The sequence below is a fragment of the Leptosomus discolor genome, chromosome 2, assembly GCF_034619465.1.
Source record: "Leptosomus discolor isolate bLepDis1 chromosome 2, bLepDis1.hap2, whole genome shotgun sequence".
Lineage (NCBI taxonomy): Eukaryota > Metazoa > Chordata > Aves > Leptosomiformes > Leptosomidae > Leptosomus > Leptosomus discolor.
This window is the reverse complement of record NC_141392.1, coordinates 109,389,524-109,410,802: the sequence shown is the minus strand read 5'-3', so window position 1 is coordinate 109,410,802 and position 21,279 is coordinate 109,389,524.

Below are 21,279 nucleotides of genomic sequence, written 5' to 3'. Positions count from 1 at the left end.
AACTCCTCTTCTTGTTTTCCTCATCAATTGTAATTTGCAGCATCAGGTACTTGACTGTCTGCATGTGATTCTAGATGAAACTAGTTACTGCAACTAGTGGCAAGTATTATGCATATGAACAGCCCATTTTCATCAGATCATTGGTGTAAGAAGCCTTAAGACAAAAGGCACCCTTTTGTCTAATTGATAACAAAAGAACCAATTAGGAGGATGTTTCTCAGAATTATATCATTAAATGGTAATGATACAGGTACGTAGCAACATGTTCAAGAAATCAAGTGTGGAACTGAATAATTTTCACTCTAAAAAGATCAGCTATAAAAAAGATTTTGACAGGCTGATGAGCCTTTCAACCACAGAAGTAGCCTGTCTCTTGCACAATTAAAATGTTTCACTAAGAAATATGAAATTTCTTAAAATGTGTATCATTTTACAAGGAGGAAATGAAACTGTAGAGTCTTCAAAAGGCTGCAACATACACTTACATCACATAAGCCTTAAAAGTGATTGCACATTGTCTTTTTTAAGTGTAAAACAACTTTCTGATTAATTTACGAAGAAATAAATGAATAGTTAAGACTTAGCAGTGTGCTTTGAAACGCAGCCACTGAATGTCCTAAATAGCAAATTAGCACCCATTGCCCATTCTTAAGACGAAAACCTGTAATTCCTTGTAGAGGTATCTTTGCCCTGTCAAACTGAACATCCTCTCTCTGATGATGATTAGGTGGAAAATTCATTGTCCAGGTGCTGAGTTCTGCTTGCTAAAAAAAATAAGCAAATCGCTAAGCTGCTGCTGCTGTTATAGTCTAATCATTGTTTTTTTACAGTAAATGACAAGTCTGTTTTCCTGAAGTGGCAGCCGCAGTGGGTTGCTTTCTTCCTTTATGCTTCCGCAAGGCTTAATTCTTCCAATAATCAGAAAGACACACCACCCAGCCTGGGTTGAATGGTTAAGGGTACTATCGCATTTTTATAGTGACATAGGTTAGCAAAGTCCATGCATGCAGCAGCCAGAATTTTAAATCCGTGCTGTGTTTCTTGAGAGAGAAAATTTGTTTTAAACAGGCATTTTGCTATTCAGAGTATAGCATGCGAGAGATGAATACTTTAAGCTGGAAATTTCAATATGGAATCAGGCCATTTCAAATGACATTAGCAAATCATGTACCCCAGAGAACTGCTGGTTGTTATCATGTCACACATCCATGGCCACTCAACATTTCACGATGTCAAAAAGGCAAATTTCTTCCAGCTGTGCAAAATATCATGCATAATTTGAAAACGAACGGTTCTTACGCCATTAAAAATGGTGGTTCATATTCTTTACAGTATGTGAAACACAACACACTCACACAAACAGTAAGAGTTTTCAGCATAATCTGTGTTCTCATGGAAAACTTAGACAAGAAGCAGAAGTTCTGCCAATAGCATGGCATAGGTATTGTCCTTTCTCGCTGGTGCTCAGACTTGGTTTGAATATGAACAGGCAGGAGAGGAGAGCTGCAACCAATATACAATTTATCCCTTGAAAAAAATTAGTTTGGTGATACGTTGAAGCCTATGACCTTGTAGGATTATATTCACACATTTCCAGTGCTTTCCTGGATACAGAAGTATACATTTAAGTGGTCTGTTTCCAAAGAATGCTGAGGAACACAAGACAGACTGATGCCAATGGGTATTTACAGTGAAGTCTCAACATATATGTGCTCTCCTGCCTTTATACAGCGAGTTCTAAATGTTGTCTTCTCAATCACTCTCTCTTAAATACGCAAACAAGGAATAATGACATTTAGGCATATGTATATCGTATAAGATTTGTATATTGTATAAGACTTAATTAAAAGGTATCTAGAGCTTACTTTGAAAATATAAAAATGTTTAAAAGCTGCCTAAGAGAAAACTTACAAGGAATTTAACAGGGTCAATGCCAAACCCCAGAAATTTCTCTGACAAGGTGCAGTTAAGCAATATCAATCCAATGTCCAAAATTAAAGAGGATATTTTTTGTGTAGGAGAGAAGGCAACGTGAAAAGGAATCTGCCTGTCTACTAGTCAGTCCCTCACTAATAACTTTTGAATGTGTTACTAATTGCAACCAAATTGCACAGAGGGATAGTTCTCTCAAGGACCAAGGAATCATAGAATCATTCAGATTGGAAAAGTCCTTTGAGATCGTCGAGTCCAACCACCAATCCCACTCTATCATGTAACCCCTAAACCATATCACCAAGCACCACGTCTAAACGACCTTTAAAAACACTAAGAGATGGTGACTCAACCACCTCCCTGGGTGGCCTATTTCAATGTCAGTGAATAATTTTTTCCTAATGTCAAGCCTAAACTTACCCTGGTGCAGCTTGAGTCTGTTCCCTCTTGTTCTATCATTAATTACCTGTAAGAAGAGACCAGCACCTACCTTTTTACAATGTCCTCTCAGGTAGTTGTATAGATGAGTAAGGTCTCCCCTCAGCCTCCTTTTCTTAAGACTAAATAGCCCCAGTTCCCTCAGCCACTCTTCATAAGACTCATTCTCTAGGGCTTTCACCATCTTTGTTGTCCTTCTCTGCACTTTCTCCAGCACTTCTTTGTCTTTCTTGTATTGAGGTGTCCAGAACTGAACACAGTACTCGAGATGTGGCCTCACCAGTGCTGATTACAGGGGGACGATCACCTCCCTACTCCTGCTGGCTGCACTATTGCTAATACAAGCCAAGGATATTAAGTTCCCACATGTTTTAGTGACCAGTATCAAAGAAAGCTTTAATCAGAGCTATCATTGTTGGAGCCCATAGAATCAAAAATGAAAACTGTAAGAGAACAGGACATATTTGTCAGTTACATAGAGAGCTTCAGACTTGTTGAACTGTACAACCAAATGTAGCAGAAATGAATCTGATATGAATTAAAATTCTGCAGGACAATAATAAAAAAAAAAAAAGAAAAGGTTTCTTTTTTATATTCTTGAGTCTCTTTCCTCTGTTGATGATAATGTGCCATTGTAAGCCTGTTGATAACGTGAAATTTGCTGACATCCCTTCATCACTAAAATAATCTCTGGTGGAATTATTGCAAGCATTTTTGTATCTAGCTATTGCAATACACTAATTGCTACTTTTTGCCACCAAAGAAGCAAGAATCAGAGAACAACAAAAAGCGTCAAACAATAATTTTCCTCCTTTTTATTCCCCCACTATTAAAATACCATTTAAATTCAAATGTAAACTTTTAATGGAAATTTACTAGTTTTGATGAAACTTCACCAGGAAGATTGGAAGAGTGAGAGTTCATACTAATGTGACTATTAGCCTAGGTACCAATGCAAAAAGTGCTTATGGTAAATGCAAATTCAGGCGCTTGTTCTTACCTATTGACTGTCCTTAGGTGGATTCATTAAGCCCATTGAAAAGACTCAATTCTGTCTCTTGCAGAATTTTTACATTATTTGTGAGAAAGAGTTGTGCCTTTTTTTGCCCAGCACTAATAATGATTGTGGCTTTAGGAAAACCTGTTTGCTGTGAAGCTGCCACATGATGCCACAGATAACTGACAGTGTGGTATATAAATGGTCTTGAAAAAAAATAGAGCTTAAAGTAAAGCACTTTCTTTTTGAGCACTGGGCTCCTCATGTCCACATGTGGACACCTCACCCAAAAAGAAATTTTAGCTGAGGCATTGCAAACAGCCTAAATCCACCCTTCCCATGAGCTCATGGTTCAAAGGACACTTTCATGTTTTTATATTAGGCACTTAGAATTCTTTGTATGCAAAAGCTTGTATAAAAATTTTCAGCTTTTAAAAAGAGCATTTCCAAGATTTCTGGGAGATTGCATAAGCAACATATCCAGTCCTCAGAACAATCCTATAAAATGAATAAACTTTGACATACAAGTGCCTATCACATCTTGAAAGTGTTTAGCTTTTAAGAACATTTTGTAGAAGATTTTTTTTAATATTGGACTTTCAGACATTTTCCTATCCAAATACAAGGGTCAAATATTATTATTAGACAAAGCTGTGCAACCCTCACAAAATAAAAATGAAGTGTTTGGAAGGTGAAAGCTTAGGTCTTTATGTTCCTATCAGTAGGAGCACTGAGTTCACAAGTAAGATTTGCTAAAACTCCAGTTAGCAGTGAAGGAAGAAGACCTATGGCTCCTTTGAAGCTTGTATTTCCTAAATGAGTATTCCCAAGTCACAATTAATCTACTTTCAAAACTGTATCAAAACATTAAGATAGAATACATTTAACAAACAGGAAATTTTATTAGCTTGCAATAGACAAGCTGAGGCAAGAGTGCCCAGTACAAGTGAGGTAGTATTATCTTTGCAAAGATCAAGAAGCACCTATTTTGTGAAGACGTATCTTTTGCAAATGACTCTTGGAGGTTTTAATCCTTGTATGAAATCATGTCTTAACATGATAGGATCATGCTAACATCCTTGAGACCCTGAGCCTATTCCTTACATTAAAATGAACATAATAGTCCACTTGGACTTCTTAACAGGCTACAAGCCAGTTTGTCATCACAGGGTCACAACTCTGATTATGTAAGATCTTTTCCAGAATCTCAATTTAATAAAGAACAGGGACTGGATAAAGTCAGTGCATGCTGAGGGCAAAAGAGAAGTACACCTGGGAAGTGGCTGGTTCCTTATGCTTAGTAATTTTGTTGTATAAAGTCCTTATACTTTGAATTTTCATACTTGTTTATACTGCAAGTCTTCTGGAGTACTAAGCAAAGAATAAGGATGCTGGAACATAACAACATTGTTTTCTGCCCACCTATAGAGAAAACCGTTCAGAAACCGGTTCTATAAATATTTTATTTTCCTTATTTTGCTTTCAGTAATTCAGATTCATAAACTAGAAATCTATTGCACATGAAGACACCCAAAAAAAGTATTTTGAATTCTGCTGTCATGGACATTGGTAGCATTTTTATCATGGACATTTCAGATTTCGGCTTCCATTATAGTATATGGAGGCAAGTCTTTAAAACAGATACTATATCTCTCTCTTCACAAATGCCGCTGCTCATCAGAGTGACCCTCACAAATATTACTTGCCTTAGGACAGAGGATGTGCTTAGGAAACATCATACAGTACCTTGACCCAAAATGAATTTTCTTGCTAATCATTTGGAGTTTTCTTAAACAGTATAAACTTTTAATAATAAGTAGATTACCAAAAAAAAGAATACATAAAACATAAAGAATACATAAATTATTAAACATCTAAGCACAGACTTCAGATTCTATCTAGAAGCCTGGCAGAGCTCCTTTACTCTATTAGTTACAGAGAAAACCACTGATTTAAACCAGTCCTGATAAGTTAGAGCAGATTTTGGGAAATTCTATGCTTTTTCTCATGACAAGGAGCAGTTGTACATTGGAACAGAGCGTTACGAGGCCAATGGCATTTCCTTAAACATCTCTTTTCCCACTTATAAATTTTATCCAGGTGAAAAAGGGAACTTTTCCTATTTTTCTAGGAAATTCCTGGCATAACATAATAGCCCCGTCAGGGCAGTGGCTATAAATCTGTGTGCAGTGGATCACAGCATGTGTTCAGCTCAGCTCTGCTGGACTTGAAGGAATTGGAAGACACCCAGGACAAGTAGGTACCTATGGTTCATTTGCTGTTCAGATATACAGTGCCTGTGCAACAAAATTGCGTATTCTGGGTGTATCAGAATCATTGCACATCACCATGTAGCTGACCTGTCTGACGCATATGGAACATATCTGGATGCACAGACCAAACATAGGCTCCCCATAAAGCAATGCCCAGTGTGTTGGATAAACCCCAAACACATCAGATACAATGCTTTGTGCATGCACACCTATCTCTATCCAAGAAATTATGACATAAATATGGGAGCCTCATGAGTATACCAAATAAATGGCATTCATGGTCATTGTAAATTTAGCATCCACTGATGTATACTATGGGCTTCTGCTAAAGTGAATATTCGTTCTTTGTTTGGTATTTTCTTTCTTTTTTTTTCCTTTTTTCTTCTACTCCTAGGGTATTGTATCTTATTTGGATTCTTACAGTTGCGTTTTTGTGTGAAATTTTAGTAATAAATGTTTGCTCAACTCACAAAAAGATGGCTCAGAGCTCTGAGGTAGTTAGAAACCAACAGAGAGCCAAATAAACCAAAGTTTTTCTTAAGGCAAACAGTGAGAAAGCAGAAGAGGAAATGTCACTCTATACAAAATGATGACTTAAATTAAAGCTAAAAAACCCCCCATAACAGGATTTGCTATAAATGGAAGAAAATTCTCCACCTCCCTGGACATATTGTTACAAGTTTAAAAGAACAAACCAGGTGCAAGCTTAAGGTCAAAGATATAATAGCAAATCAAATGTCAAGGAGATGTGTAAAAGCTCAAGAGCTGAAAATCAAGGTGGCACTGACTATGGGTTTAAAGTATTTATTTTTTAAATTCCATTTGTCTATGGCAGGAAAGCTATTTACTGAATTACTGATGAATAACATCATTTACTGAAATGATGTTAGGTTCTAGTGTGATGTGGTGGTTTTCAAAAAAATTTAAAATAAAAAATCAATGAAGTAGATAGTGTATCACAATTGACTCTAATATAATTAAGTTTCTCTCCACTAGGAAATCCACAAGAGGCTTGAATCAAAAAAACTCTCAAAGTGCTTTCCCCAAGCCTCTGGCTATCTGTTATGACTATCAAGGGACAGTTTTCTCTACTGGCTAAAGGACTGAAATCTGCTTTTTTGAATTCAGACTTAAACTTTGATCTTCTTTAATCTTTCGTCTCTGATAGAAAGAAAGCTTCAAAATACAAAAGAAAAACACCAACTAGAATCAGTGTTTAAACCACAGCTTACTGTAGATTGGAAATGAGTAGTAGGCATAAAAGAAACATTGCCCTTGACTGTGCATAAAGGCATTTTGGCACAGACTATAATGTCCTTAACTGTACAACTAGTATCCACCCCATTTGCTGTAACATTTTTCTTTAAGTAATCACCTTAAGCCTAGAAATATTTTATGTGTTCAGTGATTTTGTAGATTTTTCTGGTTTTACCCTCATTTAAGGCAGTGTATTTTTTTTTCTGAAGAACTTACTTAGTAAAATCAGCAACATCTTTTAGCAAGTTTTAGTGTATCTAGGAGGTATCCAGAGCAAGAATACACTACTGTTTAACCCAGAAGACTGACTCATGGCTATATATGATCCTGTAGCTCAGAACCAACATATGGGAACAAAAGTGGACAGAAAGAGGAGTACAAGGGGATGTGTTCCCAGCTCGTCTGAGCCTTGGCAGCTGCATTTACTGCCAGCTAGAACCACAACTGTGCATTCAGGGTTACTAAGAGCAAGTTCTCGGAATTCAATCAGAGACAATCCAGCACTAGCACCACTATGGTCTTAGCTTCTTCTGTGAAGAGGAGGTGGAGTTTGTCAGTAACTGAGAAAAAAAGGGCTTTTTCATCAGACAGTCTAGGAGTATCTTATCTAGGATTCATGATGAGTCCACTGGACTCCAAGAATCCAAACTACTTTGGAGATTATGGGACAGAAGGGAGGAGAAAGAGAAGGTTTTAAGCCAAAGGGAAAAAAAAAAAGTACAAAGCTCTAGCTGTCTGTTGTCTGGCTAGGATTATATAGATTTTTTCCTAGTTTCAATTCATATTTTCATCTAGAGTACAGTCTCTTACAGGCTTTTTGGCTTCATTATGATGGGATTGACTGCCTTAAAAAATGGGAGATACGTCAGGATGTTACTGGCATTCTCAGGGCAACTAAACCTGCAACACTTGAGCCATCTATCCATCCAGTGTCAGCTCTGAAAAAGGAGAGAAGCAGCATGGATAAGCATGCTATCCAATAGATTGGTTTTTCTGGAAAAACATACATTTTAAAATACCTGGCTCAATGACAGTGTTTCTAAGAATTCCATATGTATATAAAAGCTCACTCCTCAGCCCGACAAAGCATTGCTACAGTGAACAGAGGGAGGCCCGACATTACAAATGGGAACAAAATACTCCAAAATGAGACTATGGGATGGAATTTCCGCTGGAGCCTTTTGTCATTTATTTTGTATGGTCTAAATTACCCAATTAAACATTTCAGAAATAAAATTATTTGGCCTGTAAACTGTGTAGAATAAAATGTTTGAATAGCTGTGTTCTATAAATCAACCTATGTAATATAAGACACTAGTCCCGTTTTTACCTACCCTTTTAAAGGATTAACAGGGAACTGGCAAGAAGAACAGTAATGTTGATATGAGCTTCCAGCTGGGATTGATTACAGGCTATAGCCTAATGCGGTAATGTTTTGTGCTAGCACAACAGTTTAACTACAGAGCACTCACAATACATATCCCCCACCTTCTGCCTCATAAACTGTGATATAAAGAAACCAGCTAATTTTGTTGTGATTCTGACCTTTGATCTGTTAAGTCCCCAAATTAATTATCTAGCATGCACATGATCTTCTACTGCTTAAATTAGGGTACATTTGTTAAACACATCTCACGTTAATAGCTTGTTTCTAGGCAAGTCTTGTTCCTGGTCCCTGTCCTTACCCAAGCCCATAGGACAGCATGGACAGAGTGGACACAGAGGGAGGTTGCAGGTGTTATTTCCTTACCAGTAGGATAAATGTTAAAACAACATTGTGGCATTTAAAGTCAAGAATTGCAGGGAGTCATCAGACTACCCTTCCTACGGATTACTCAATGTAAATGAAGAAACTTAAATTTAAGGCAATGTCAGAAGTACAATTAATGCTTTGCTTAGCAGGCTGAAATATTTGGAAGTTGTTTTTATCAGTAGAGAAACTCTTGAGAAGGAATCACAAGGCAGGAAGTATGTTGTAAGATTTATCAACAGATACTGCAGTCTAGGACAATGAGGATCAACTGTTCTTGTCTAGTTATTAATGTTTCTGGAGATATTTTTTACAGATATTTTTAGGTTGCTGAGTCTGAAATGATTTGTTTCTGAATATTTCTGATTTGGAGGAACTGCATGCCGTCCAGAAAGTCGTAGAAAATGCAGAACTCACATGTAAGTGCCAAAGTAAAATTCGGCACATAAGAAACAAAGTGCTTGTCATTATCATCACCGTATCCCCTGTGAAAATTAAAGATGACTTTAGGGTCAGTGTTGATCCGAAGTCTCGGATCACTTTAACTAACTCTAGATCTAACAGCAGTAAAATGAAATGCAACATTTTCTTCTGGAACTTAAGGTAGATTCACAGTGGGGATTAGTGGGGTACAGTGGGGATTTCTATACTTTCAAGAGATGTGAGGACCATCATCCTGTACAGAGATCTGTTTAACACTGCAGGGATGCAGTGCTCTTAATTGAGGTTCTTAAGGTGAATTGCAGGCCAAAAGGATTTTCAACATAGTAGTTCTGAAATGTTGTATATATGGGGCCCTTTCTCACCACAACTTGACCAAACTCTGATACTGAGCATTTGTCAGCCCACAGTATCTACCGTACATGGTCATATCCTTTGCAAATATGACTCTGCACAAAGAGAAAATAGCAAAGACTAGCGTTCTCTTCAAAAGTGGTAAAAGAAAAAGGAATTGATGTGTAGCCTTCATAACTAGCAATGCATATTTGAGAACAAATGAATTGTGATTGTTTTACAGAGAGCTAGAGGGAATAGGAAAGCTATTCACGCGATTATATGCATTTCTTCAGCTGAGAGATTTTAAAACTGGAAGAAATCACTTGGTCATCTATTCAGATCTTCTACATGAAACACGCTTTAAGAACCTCTGAATTAATTCTTGCTTCATGGCTAATAGCTGCAAGTGCATTGGAGCGTATATTTTAAGGAGAAAACAAAAAACAAAGCCTTACAGTAAGGGGACGATGACCCATGATAAATTTTCTAGCTAGGCATGCCTTTTGTCTACATGTAGGACATAATCAGAAAGAGTTGCTTCCCTCTTCTCGTGCCCTAACAGAACCTAATGGAGCAGGACTGGGATATTGGTTAGGGCCTCGAGAAACTTCCAACATGCTAGAACATGAAACATATTCGAGCTTGCTTTCTGAAGAAATATGAGGTTCTGTAATGGTATTTTCTATCTGCTTTCTTGTCTTTGTCTGGAGCCATTACTTTCTTCACTTCCCCTAAGTGAAGGAATCTGTTAATCGGTTTCAACCAGAATTGACATGGATCCAGCCAAACAGATGAGAAAAGGGTTTAGGGTAAAAAGAAAAAAGAAATGTGCTGGGAGGTCTGTAAGAAGCCTGCAACAAACCAGGCTTCATTAGTTGTTCTGCTTGCAGAACAGCTTTTTTTTTCTTCTTTTCTTTTTTTTTTTTTTTTCCTGAAGTGATCTGTGGCCTCCTCTATCCTTGAGTCATATCTACATACTTGTCTGACAATAAGTGCTTTCTGTTTACTACAGCATCAGAGCCAAGATAGTTAAGGACAAGAAAATTGGATACTATTTTTCCTTATGAGTCACTAGTAAAAATGCCAGCTATGTGACTGCACAATCTTTATTATCAAAGATAATATAACAGAAAGAAAACAACCAGATTTTCACATTCCAAGCTATGTATGCACTTCTGGAAGCTGGAAAGTTTCTATCTAGGGCCATAAACTGAACACATTTATACATATGGGATACAAATGGAATCAAATCCTCAATGCCTTTTCTTTCTTTGACACCTGAAAATGCATGCAGTAGGACATTTAGCTATACATATTTATGGCTGGACTGAACAGTTCTTCGGTGCTGTATAATAGTGGAATAATAGTCTACCTTAATAGCAGCATGAAATGAGGAATATTGAAATAAGGGGGCTAGATGCCAGGTTAATACCAAGAGACTACACAGTACTAGTGCCACATGGCTTGGTCGACCACTACAGACATTGAATTTTGCTGGCAGGAGCATAGCAAGACTGGGCAGTAAGATGGGACATTCCAAAGCTGAATCTGTTACTCTCCGAATGAATCATTACTTACAACTGGAAAGCTGTTAGAGACTAACTTAGCATCCATAGCTCATTAAAAGCATCTTCAAAGTGAATATTAATTATATCTTGGAAAATGTCAGGTTTTGAACAGTTGGAATGACAAAGTAGGCTAGTTCGGTGGGGAGACTTATCTTGCCCATCAGCAACCAGCCTTCCGCTTATGTTCCTTTGGACATCTCTTGCTTTACTTTCTTGTTGTTGCCAAGAAAACACTTCCATATTGCTGTACATACTGTACTGGACACTGCATGGCCATGTGCTGTTTACAGAATAAGAATAACAGCCAATATCAAAGTAATTTTCCATACCTCTTGCTTTTTCTCAAAGAAGAATCCAAAAAAGTTAGTTATTTGTTCAGTTGTTGAGTTTGGGTTGGCAGTACAGGAATCAGAGCTCTGCTGTGGGAAATTGGGGACTATGTGACATGTCTTGCACAGGAGTTCAGATTAAATGGTGAGACCAGATCCTTCTGGTCTTAAAAATCTGTTGTTCTACTTTAATAATACTTATTAACATCTACTACATTATACAACTATATTCTGATCATGGGAAATTACCTCTATTTCACCAGTGTACAATCACACAATTATACATTGTGGCAATGGAAAACAAAGAAACTGCTAGAAAAAAAATTATGCTGCGGAATGATAGTTACTATTTTGGGAAAAATTGTCTCAGAGGAGTATACCACAAGTTAATCACAGTTCTTGTGGTTTGTAACTTAGACAGGATCATGCCAGGGCTGGCAGCAAAATGCAGGGCAGAGACTGCTAAAAAGAAATTGTATTCTGCAGGCTCCCAGAGTACAGCCTTAGAAGTTTCTTTAACGTTTTTACTGCATTAATAAAACATAGGTTAATGTAACTGCTCAGCTCCATATTCCTTTCAGAGCTCTGCTGCTGTCTTCTGCTCTTCATCACAGACTCTATTAGAACACCCGTTGTCTGACCTTTTCTCATACAAACCCCCACTGTCCAGAAGGCAGAAATCCTGAGGCCTTGGTTTATAGCAAATGAAGATTTGCTTTTTATTAGTTCTTTTATTTCATAGATCAACAGGGAAAAAAAAAAAAAAAAGCAAAGATGTGTGGAAAGGAAAACTGTACTTTTCCTAACCCTTGTGCTAACTGGAAACAATGGCATTGATGCTTTCACTCTGCTCCTCTTTCTATTGTGCAATATGGATGCTAACTTGCTGCTAAAACTACTCTGCCATGCTACATTTCAGAGTGCAGACCTGTCCCATGTGGCAAAGTGTAACTTCAGAGATAAGGCTGGGACATCGTTATTTTTCTAGAGCTTTTTGGCCACACAAGATAAAAACCATTAAAACATTCTTGTTATGTCCTCCTGAATTTTCAGAATTGTTCTTCAAGAAAGTAATTTTACAAAGATACCAACTGAGGGAGAGACAGCTAAACAAGTTCTAATTTTTTGTGTAAGCAAGGCACGGTGTGAAACTCATTCACCCTAGCTCCTACCCCTTTTTTCCTAACAGCAGGCACATATTCATTCCACCTAGAATAGAATGGAGTGTATCTTTTCTCATGCTAGCAATGACATGTTCCTTACAGTCTGTATCAGACAGCATTCTAAAGGTTTCTTCTTCCTTCAGCCTTCAAGGCAACTACATAAGTTCTTTTAAGAAACAAGCCCATTAAGGAGTCTCAAGATTTCAATAGATTTAAAAAAAAAAAAAAAACAAAACCAAAAAGGAACACAATCTGACTGAGATAATAGAGAACTATACCGTTGTCCTAAATTGCTGTAGAAAGACTATGATTTTCAAAGAAATGTCCAAAGAAGTGTATGCGTTTCATCTGTATTAGCGTGTCTATAATTTTCCATTATAAGACTGTTCAAAATGCTTTATCATTTCTCATAATCTACATCTTAGCTCAGCACACTTGAAAATCCCACAAATTCTATTCACTTGAAATTCTGGGGCATACAGAAAACAGCTGTTTGATGTAGCCTGTCTCTTGATGGCCTGTCTCTGCCACTGAAGCACGTCTCTCCTAGATTCCTGAGCTTTTACCTCCACTCAGGTAGAAGAAAATATATCAAAGGCCGACAGTAGCCTTTTACACCAAATTGTTCATACAGACAGGGCCTGATCCACCAATCCAGATAGGAGCAGAACAGCCTGGGGAAGTCAAGGGCATCTCCTGCCCTGGGCATCAGCACACCCCTGGGGATGGGGGCATAAGCCCATGGATGCACCTGGCTTGGCAGGACCCATGGCCGGGCAGGGCTGGTCTGTAGACGACCGGAGACCAGCCCTGCTGTGGCATCTCTGGGGCAGGGGCTGATGGCCCTGGAGGGCTCACATGAGGTCCTGAGCCATGGGGAAGGCAGGGTGAGGTCTGAGGGGGCTGGTCAGGGACAGTCTGTGCTGGTAGTACCTTCAGGGCCCTGGCACTCTGTCAAGGACAGGAGAGATACCACTCTACTAGCAGCTGCACAGAAAAGCCAAAAAATGCAGTCACCGTTTCAAATCAATGATTAATCAGTTAACCAGGTAATTTGTACCCAAATAGACAGAAGAAACCATAATAACAAAAAAACTACTACTAAAGAAAAATGCATTCCCAACAACGTTTTGTACTTGCATTATAATAACATGAAAATTCGAGTGAGGTGTACAAAAGCAAACAAAATCAACCTTCTTCCTGACAAGTCATTTTAAATAATATGGTTGTTGTTGATAACCTATCAGTAAAAGAAATGCTTCTACTCATGAACATTGTAGCTTTTTTACAGCAGTTTCTTAACATCCACAGTGAAGTCTTTCATTAAAAGGCAAATCAACAACAACAATGAAAAACTCTCATCAGCCCAAAACAGTATAGTTTCAAACTCATGGTGCTACATTAAAATGTGAGTTCTTTTGAGATATGTGAAGCTGCCATTTCTCTGAAACTGCACCAGTTCAAAACTAGTTTCACTCAATTTAACTTCCTATTGATCCTTCAGAATTACAGATATTAAACACTTGGTTTCACAACAAACTTAATGAATAGTTCTGAGTCTCTTTAAGCATGGCTACTGGAAATTCATGGACCAGTTGGAATCACAGATTACAGCAATGTCCCATTGGCCTGCAAATTTCTGGCAGCTCAGAGTCATTGCCTGCGTACATAGAATGGCTTGTGCTGCAAGTTCTCCTGAGAGCTGAATCTAAACTGGAAAATCCTAGCTTCAGAGGATAAATCTACTGAAATAAATAATTCTATTTCTGTGGGATGTGTAAAGCTGTAAAGAGGGGTTCAGTCCAAAGGACAGACATTTATGTTAAGACCTTTGGGCAGATTTACCCTCTGAAGAAGAAAAAAGATGATGAAATGAAAGATTTAAAGAGGTGAGATTGAATGTGTGCACAGTGTGAAAGAAAAAAAGGGAATACTGAAGGCAGACGGAGACATTCAGGCTTCCTGGAATAGCATGGTGGTGCTGTCAGCTGTGACAATTTCTATTAAGCTAGAAACCTCCGTGAGCCCTTCCTTGAGTCCAAGTCCATGCCACAGCTTATCATACACCCAAACTATTGAATCCTTAAGCCAAATTGCTGCTGCCACAGCTATGGTCAGAGGACTGTGAGAGTCACTCCCACCAGTGTCTGATATGGAGTATGAATGAAACAGTGAGCTGCGACTGAGGAGTGGTTACAGAAGGTGCTTCTAGCCTTCTTCCAGCAAATGAGTTGTTGCTTTCTGACTGACACCAGAGCTCAATTACAAGAGAGATCTTCCTTTCCTCTGTTTCTAAGAGGCAGTACAGCCAGCTAGGAAATTTACTACTAGTAGCTCTCTTTTCACTGAAATCTTTGCTAGCTGTGGAGAAACTCCTCTCTGCACCCCCTACCTCCCCCTAGGTCAGGTCCTTTCAGAGAGAAGCATTTAACACACAGTCAGACTCTGGTCTTAGCTGGGAGGACCCAGTCCTGCAGATGAGGTTGGTCACTACCTAGGTCAAGCTGCTAAACTGTTGAAGAAGACTTACTAGTTTCACCTTGGGTTCAGTAAACCAAGAGACATAGTTTAGCCCTTGATCACAGTTATTGTATATTCACCATAGAAACGGAAGGGTCAGCTGAATATCCTGATATGCAGTTGTGATTTTGTGATTGCACTGCAGGAGAACAACAGAGGGAGTTGAAGGGCATATGTAGTATAAGTTCTGTGGTCCTGGGCATTCTGGGACCAGTGTTATTTAATGTCTTTGTTGGCGACATGGACAGTGGAATTGAGTGCATCCTCAGCAAGTTTGTCAACACCAAGCTGTGTGGTGAAGTCGACACACTGGAGGGAAGGGAGGCCATCCAGAGGGACCTTGATAGGCTGGAGAGGTGGGCCAGGCCAATCTCATGAGGTTTACAAGGCCAAGTGTAAAGTCCTGCATCATGACCGAGGAAATCCCAAGCACAGATACAAGATGGACAATGAGTGGATTCAGAGCAGTCCTGAGGAGAAAGACTTGGGAGTGCTGGTAGATGAAAAGCTGGACGTGAGCCAGCAATATGCACTCGCAGCCCAGAAATCCAATCTCATCCTGGGCTGCATCAAGAGAATTGTGGCCAGCAGGTCGAGGGAGATGATTCTGCTCCTCTGCTCTGTCCTCGTGAGACTTCTGCTCTACCCTTATGAGATCCCACCTGGAAACTGCATCCAGCTCTGGAGCCCCCAACACAGGAAAGACATGGAGCTGTTGGAGCGAGTCCAGAGGAGGGCTACCAAGATGGTCAGAGGGTTGTAACACCTTTCCTATGAGGACAGGCTGAGAGAGTTGGGCTTGTTCAGGCTGGAAAAGAGAAGGCTCCCAGGAGACCTTATAGCGGCCTTCCAGTACTTACTTAAAGGGGGTCTGCAGGAAAGGTGGGAAGGGACTTTTTACAGGGGCCTGCAGTGACAGGACAAGGGTGACGTTTGGAAGCTGGGAGAGGAAAGGTTTAGACTAGATACAAGGAAGAATTTCTTCACCCTGAGGATGGTGAGACACTGGAACAGGTTGCCCAGAGAAACTGTGGATGCTCCATCCCTGGCAGTGTTCAAGACCAGATTGGATGGAGCCTTGAGCAACTTGGTCTAGTGGGAGGTGTCCCTGCCATGGCAGGGGGGTTGGAACTAGATGATCTTTGAGGTCCCTTCCAACCCAAACCATTCTATGATACTATGATTCCATGTATGTGCACTACCTAAATCCCTGCTGATGAAGTACTGTTTCAGATTCTGTTGGTGGTGTTGGACCTACCTTGGATACACCTCTCTTCCAGAGTCTAAATGGGACTTGGGTTCAGAAAGTGAGGAATATTCTGTAATTAGAGGGAATGTTTTGTGTGAAAAAAAAAAAAAAGGTGTCAGTGATATTAGCCTAGTTTAAATAATATAAACTGCTTTAAAGTGGTCTGTTAAAACCAGAAAAATTTGGAGGAACCAAAGTGGAAAAGATAATGATATACCAGAACAGATTGTCTCAGAAAGCCACAGAAGTTCCATCTCTGAAGGTTTCGAAAGACATGTAAGAAAAAACAACTCTCAGGAACAGTTCAGGTATATCTGACCTTGTCTTCAAACAGAGAAAAAGCTAGGTGATATCTCAAGGTCTTTTCTATGCCTGTCTTCTGCGATTTCAGTTATTGGCTGCTATCAGTATTTCAAGATGTCTGTGTTGTCCTCTGTTGACTTCAATGTAAGAAAAATTTCTGCATTGGGGGAAAACACATTACCCCAAGTTATTTGACTGAAAAAAGAGGGTTTATCTTTGTGTGGTTTCTTGGGTTTTCTTGTTGTCGTTGTTGCTATTAAGTCACTTGTGTTTACTGTATGTTACCTGTGATATAAAAGAAATGTTAATATCTGAGGTCTAGATTCTACAACGAACTTTCCTTAGTGAATATGTTATTTGACAGGCCCACAATGAAATCTGTGGTTTCCTTCACTGTAGAGGGACTGGTTGGTAGCAGGGGATTATACTCTTGGAGCTCAATGAAAGATAAGGAACTAAAACTAACAGATAATTTAAACAAAGACCTGTAGCAATGGCCTGAGGGAGGATTCATCCTGATTTAGGACAGTGTAACTGCACTCAGAATATTATAGAAAGTATATACATAAATGCTAAACAATAGCAACAGCCATTTCTGGCATGCTGTCATGATATATCCTTAATTCATACTGCTGGAAACCTTAATCCAAGACAGGACCAAAATTATTTGGGCATATTCTGATACTCTTACTTGAAGCTTAATGTTGCTTTTCTTCAAGAAGTTCTTAAATGAGTTTGACAGCTGTGGATTTAGTTGCACCTTAACTGCCGTGAAAAAAAAAAAAGGTGGGGTTCTGAGTTAAAATAGGGTCAAGGAGATGCACGTTATGACTACCTTTCTTTTTAGAGATGAACTGATGATCAAAGAAAAGAGTGAGTTAACAGTGGTGCTACTGGTCCTACCTGTACAAGCTGCAACAGGACTCAGATCCATTTATTATTCTGAAATAACAGGTGCACCAAAACCAACTAGAGAATACCCATTATATGTACTGCTTTTCATGTACTTTTTGTATAAAGAACAGATTGCCTTTATTGCTCCTGACCTTACATTTCTTTGTCAAACATATCAATCACTCCCCCTAACCTTTAATAAGAAAGGCTAAAGTTGTTTACTGCAGCAGTTCCTGTTCACCACAAGGACACCACCTCCATTCTGAACCAGACAGATTTGCATACCTTCCACTGATTATCCAAAAAGATTGCTTCTTCCCCTAAAATATTTGTCCATTTTATGCATTTTTTTCCCAAGGAGGTCATTCATTGCCAGTGAGGTTAAATCTAAAAGTCAGCAGTATTTGGCAGAGATTTATGTGGGAATAGATATGGGTCTGTACAGCTCTCAGACTGATTAAATAAAGAATGTCATGGGAGTAGTATGATAGTATATGCATACTCCAGTAAATGAAAGTAATGCATTAGAATGCAGCTTTAGGGTCTAATTTAAAAACATAATTCAGACACAAGCCGAAGCCTTTAAAATATTGGCAGATGTCTTCATACTGTATTTCATATAGAGGACAAAGTGGATTAAAAATAAATGTAATCCAAATAATGGTGCTGTTTCATTTATTTTTTCACTTATGTTTTATTTCTTTTAAAGAAATTCAATTTGTAGAGGATTGTTTTCTGGGTTTTCATATTTTTATGCAGATCCGCTTAAAAATGTGAGGGGGAAAAAAAAGCATTCATTACAAATTGATGCTTTTCCTGAGGCAGCCTATGGTAAGTCACAGCCTTTACTCAGCCTAGGTGAAATAAACACTGGTGTTAAAATGAGCATTTCAATAAGCAGGAACTTTGTTTCCTCTCTTTCTGTCTCCCACCCGCTTTCAATCTCATTATATGTCAAGGTGATTAGGCTTAAATGGTTATTCTCACTTAGGATTCTCAACTTTTATTGTAGCCCATTGCTGAAGGACAGACAGGCTATTATTGTCTCTGCTCCACATTATATTTTTCCCTAGTGACATTCGATCAGGTTGGTGCTTTTACAACATTCTTTTTCTTCCACCTTCCCTGCACTGCTTTAGAAGTCAGGAGGAAATGAATAAAAATTAAAATGTGGCTCAAGTACACTGTTAAATGGAGTGAAAGATAGTTTCTCAACTCAAGAAAAGTTGACTGGAGCTTGTGACACATATTTATGTCCTCATTTGTCTGAATAAGCAGACAATCGATCTTAAGTGGAGTCCTTCTAATTTCCTTACTCATTTATATGCTTTTGACTGCATGGTTGTGATTGTCACTGGGACGCTGCAGCATACACTTCATTGAGCATTTTTTGACTAAACCCAGAGTTGTGAAGGGATGAGCAGGAAAATTATTTGTATTTGTTTTGAGCTTGAGACTTATTTGAATAACGTGAATACAGATGTTGACTGTATTTCAGCATTTTAATTCTGTTTTGATCGGTTTTGTCCAATAATTTTAGTATCAGTCTTGCCATTAAAACCATGGGGAAACGCTGAATCTCTTCAACAGGAAACAGGATTAGATCCTCCCGGCCTTTCACACTCATTGCACATGTGATTGGCTTGATTTTTTGGAGGTAATGAGCACTTCACACTTCTTGAGAGCTGTGGCAACTGCCACTGTTCTCTACTTTGAAAGAACAAACCCATAGCTAACTTACAACTTAACTGTAGCACACAAACCAAAGGCATTCCTTCTTAGAAGAGAGTTTGTTCAAACTAAACACCATTCATATTCATTTCCCCTTATTAGGTCAAAGTGGTCTTGGAGGCATGCCAGCAGCCAGCCACAGCAACACTAATAGACTCCAGGATGTGACAATTGCACCCTTTGTTCTGTGCCTTCTATCAGAGGACTTCAGGATTTGCTACAAATGCTAATTGGTCAAATCTTAAAACTCACTGTGAGTATTATCAAAACCCATCAGCTTTACGGCTGTTTCCCAGCAGGCTGATACAAAGCACCCTAGGCAATGTTCCTGAGGAAGAGGGGATGCAAGATTGGACATAACCCATCTACACTTCTCCTAATTTGGAACAAAAAATAGCAATTATATTTTGAACTGTGAGGCTAATTAAACTTGAAAGTAATTTTCTCAGTCAGAAAAGAAAGTCTCTGTTCCTGATGTGCTTAAATCAAGACAAACTGAGATCTTTAGAAAGTAAACCCCAACTCAGGAAGAAATTCTGAATTTAAAGAAGGAAATCCTGCTTGAAGTTTTCTGCTCACTGTTCTGAAGAAGGCCCAGCTGGAGTATCACAAAGATTCCTTGGATCTTAAAGTCGTGGAAACATTGACTGGAAGGAGTCTCTGGAAGCCATCTTGTCTAACTTTTTGCCTGAAGCAGGACTATTGCCAGCTAGATCAGATCAGTCATGGCCTTATACAACAGAGTCTTGAAAAACTCCAAGAATGGAAAATTGATCCGTCATGAACTTAATACTGTAAAATGTCCATCAAGACAGGTACATTTAATCAGCTGCTTTGACTGTGTTTACAGTTACAAAGGTATCCACAATCAGGAAAAACTCTTAGATCTTAGGCCAGAAGATGCAGAGCATATGTTTTTACAACAGTCTGGGTTTGCAGTGGACTGTGCATTTTCCTTGTGTCTAGCACTATATCTAGATCACCCCAAGACAAGAATGGATGTGGCTGTGTAACGTAATTGCTGTTGTGGTTTGATTTTCTCCTTTCAAAGCATCTGGATTCCACCAGAATGGAAGTTTTGTAGCATGAAAGCAAGGATATTGGTGACACGTGAGTGTGTGGGTGGTGGTGATGGTCAAGATGTGCTGGGATATTATTGACAGACAAGTGGTGAACTTGGCTGAGGGAAGCATTCAGGAGTTTTTCATTAATGCAGCCCATAGAGAATCATATCTGGAGAGGAAGACGAAAATCTGTTTCTCAGAGGAAACTTGTTTAATTTGTTCAAAAAAAAAGCCCCCATATCAACTAACATATATGCAGTGCAGATTAACTGCAGATAGGACCAAGACACAGAACCAAACAGGTGAGATAAATTATATGACCACTAGGGCCCTCAGCACAAGAAAGACATGGACCTGCTTGAGTGGGTCCAGAAGCGGGCCACGAAGATGATCATGGTGCTGGAGCACCTCCCTTATGAGGACAGGCTGAGCGAGTTGGGTTGTTCATCCTGGAGAAGAGAAGGCTCCAGGGAGACCTTATAGCGGCCTTCCAGTACTGAAAGGGGGCCTACAGGAAAGATGGCAAGGGACTCTTTATCAGGGAGTGTAGTGATAGGACGAGAGATAGTAGTTGCAAACTGAAAAAGGATAGATTTAGATTAAATATTACAAAGGAGTTCTTCAACCTGAGGGTGGTAAGACACTGGACCAGGTTTCCCAGAGAAGCTGTGGATGGCCCCTCCCTGGAAGTGTTCAAGGTCAGGTTGAATGGGGCTTTGAGCAACCTGGTCTAGTGGAAGATCACAAAAATGATCACAGAGTTGGAACACCTCTCCTGTGAGAACAGGCAGAGAGGGTTGGAGTTGTTCAGCCTGGAGAAGAGAAGACTCCGAGGAGACCCTGTTGCAACCTTTCAATACTTAAAGGGGACTTATAGGAAAGACGAAAGACTTTTTAGTAAGGCCTCTTGTGACAAGACAAGTGGTAATGGTTTTAAACTAAGAAAAGGTAGATTCAGACTAGACATAAGGAAGAAATTTTTTACGCTGAGGGTGATGAAACACTGGAACAGGTTTCCCAGGGAGCTTGTAGAT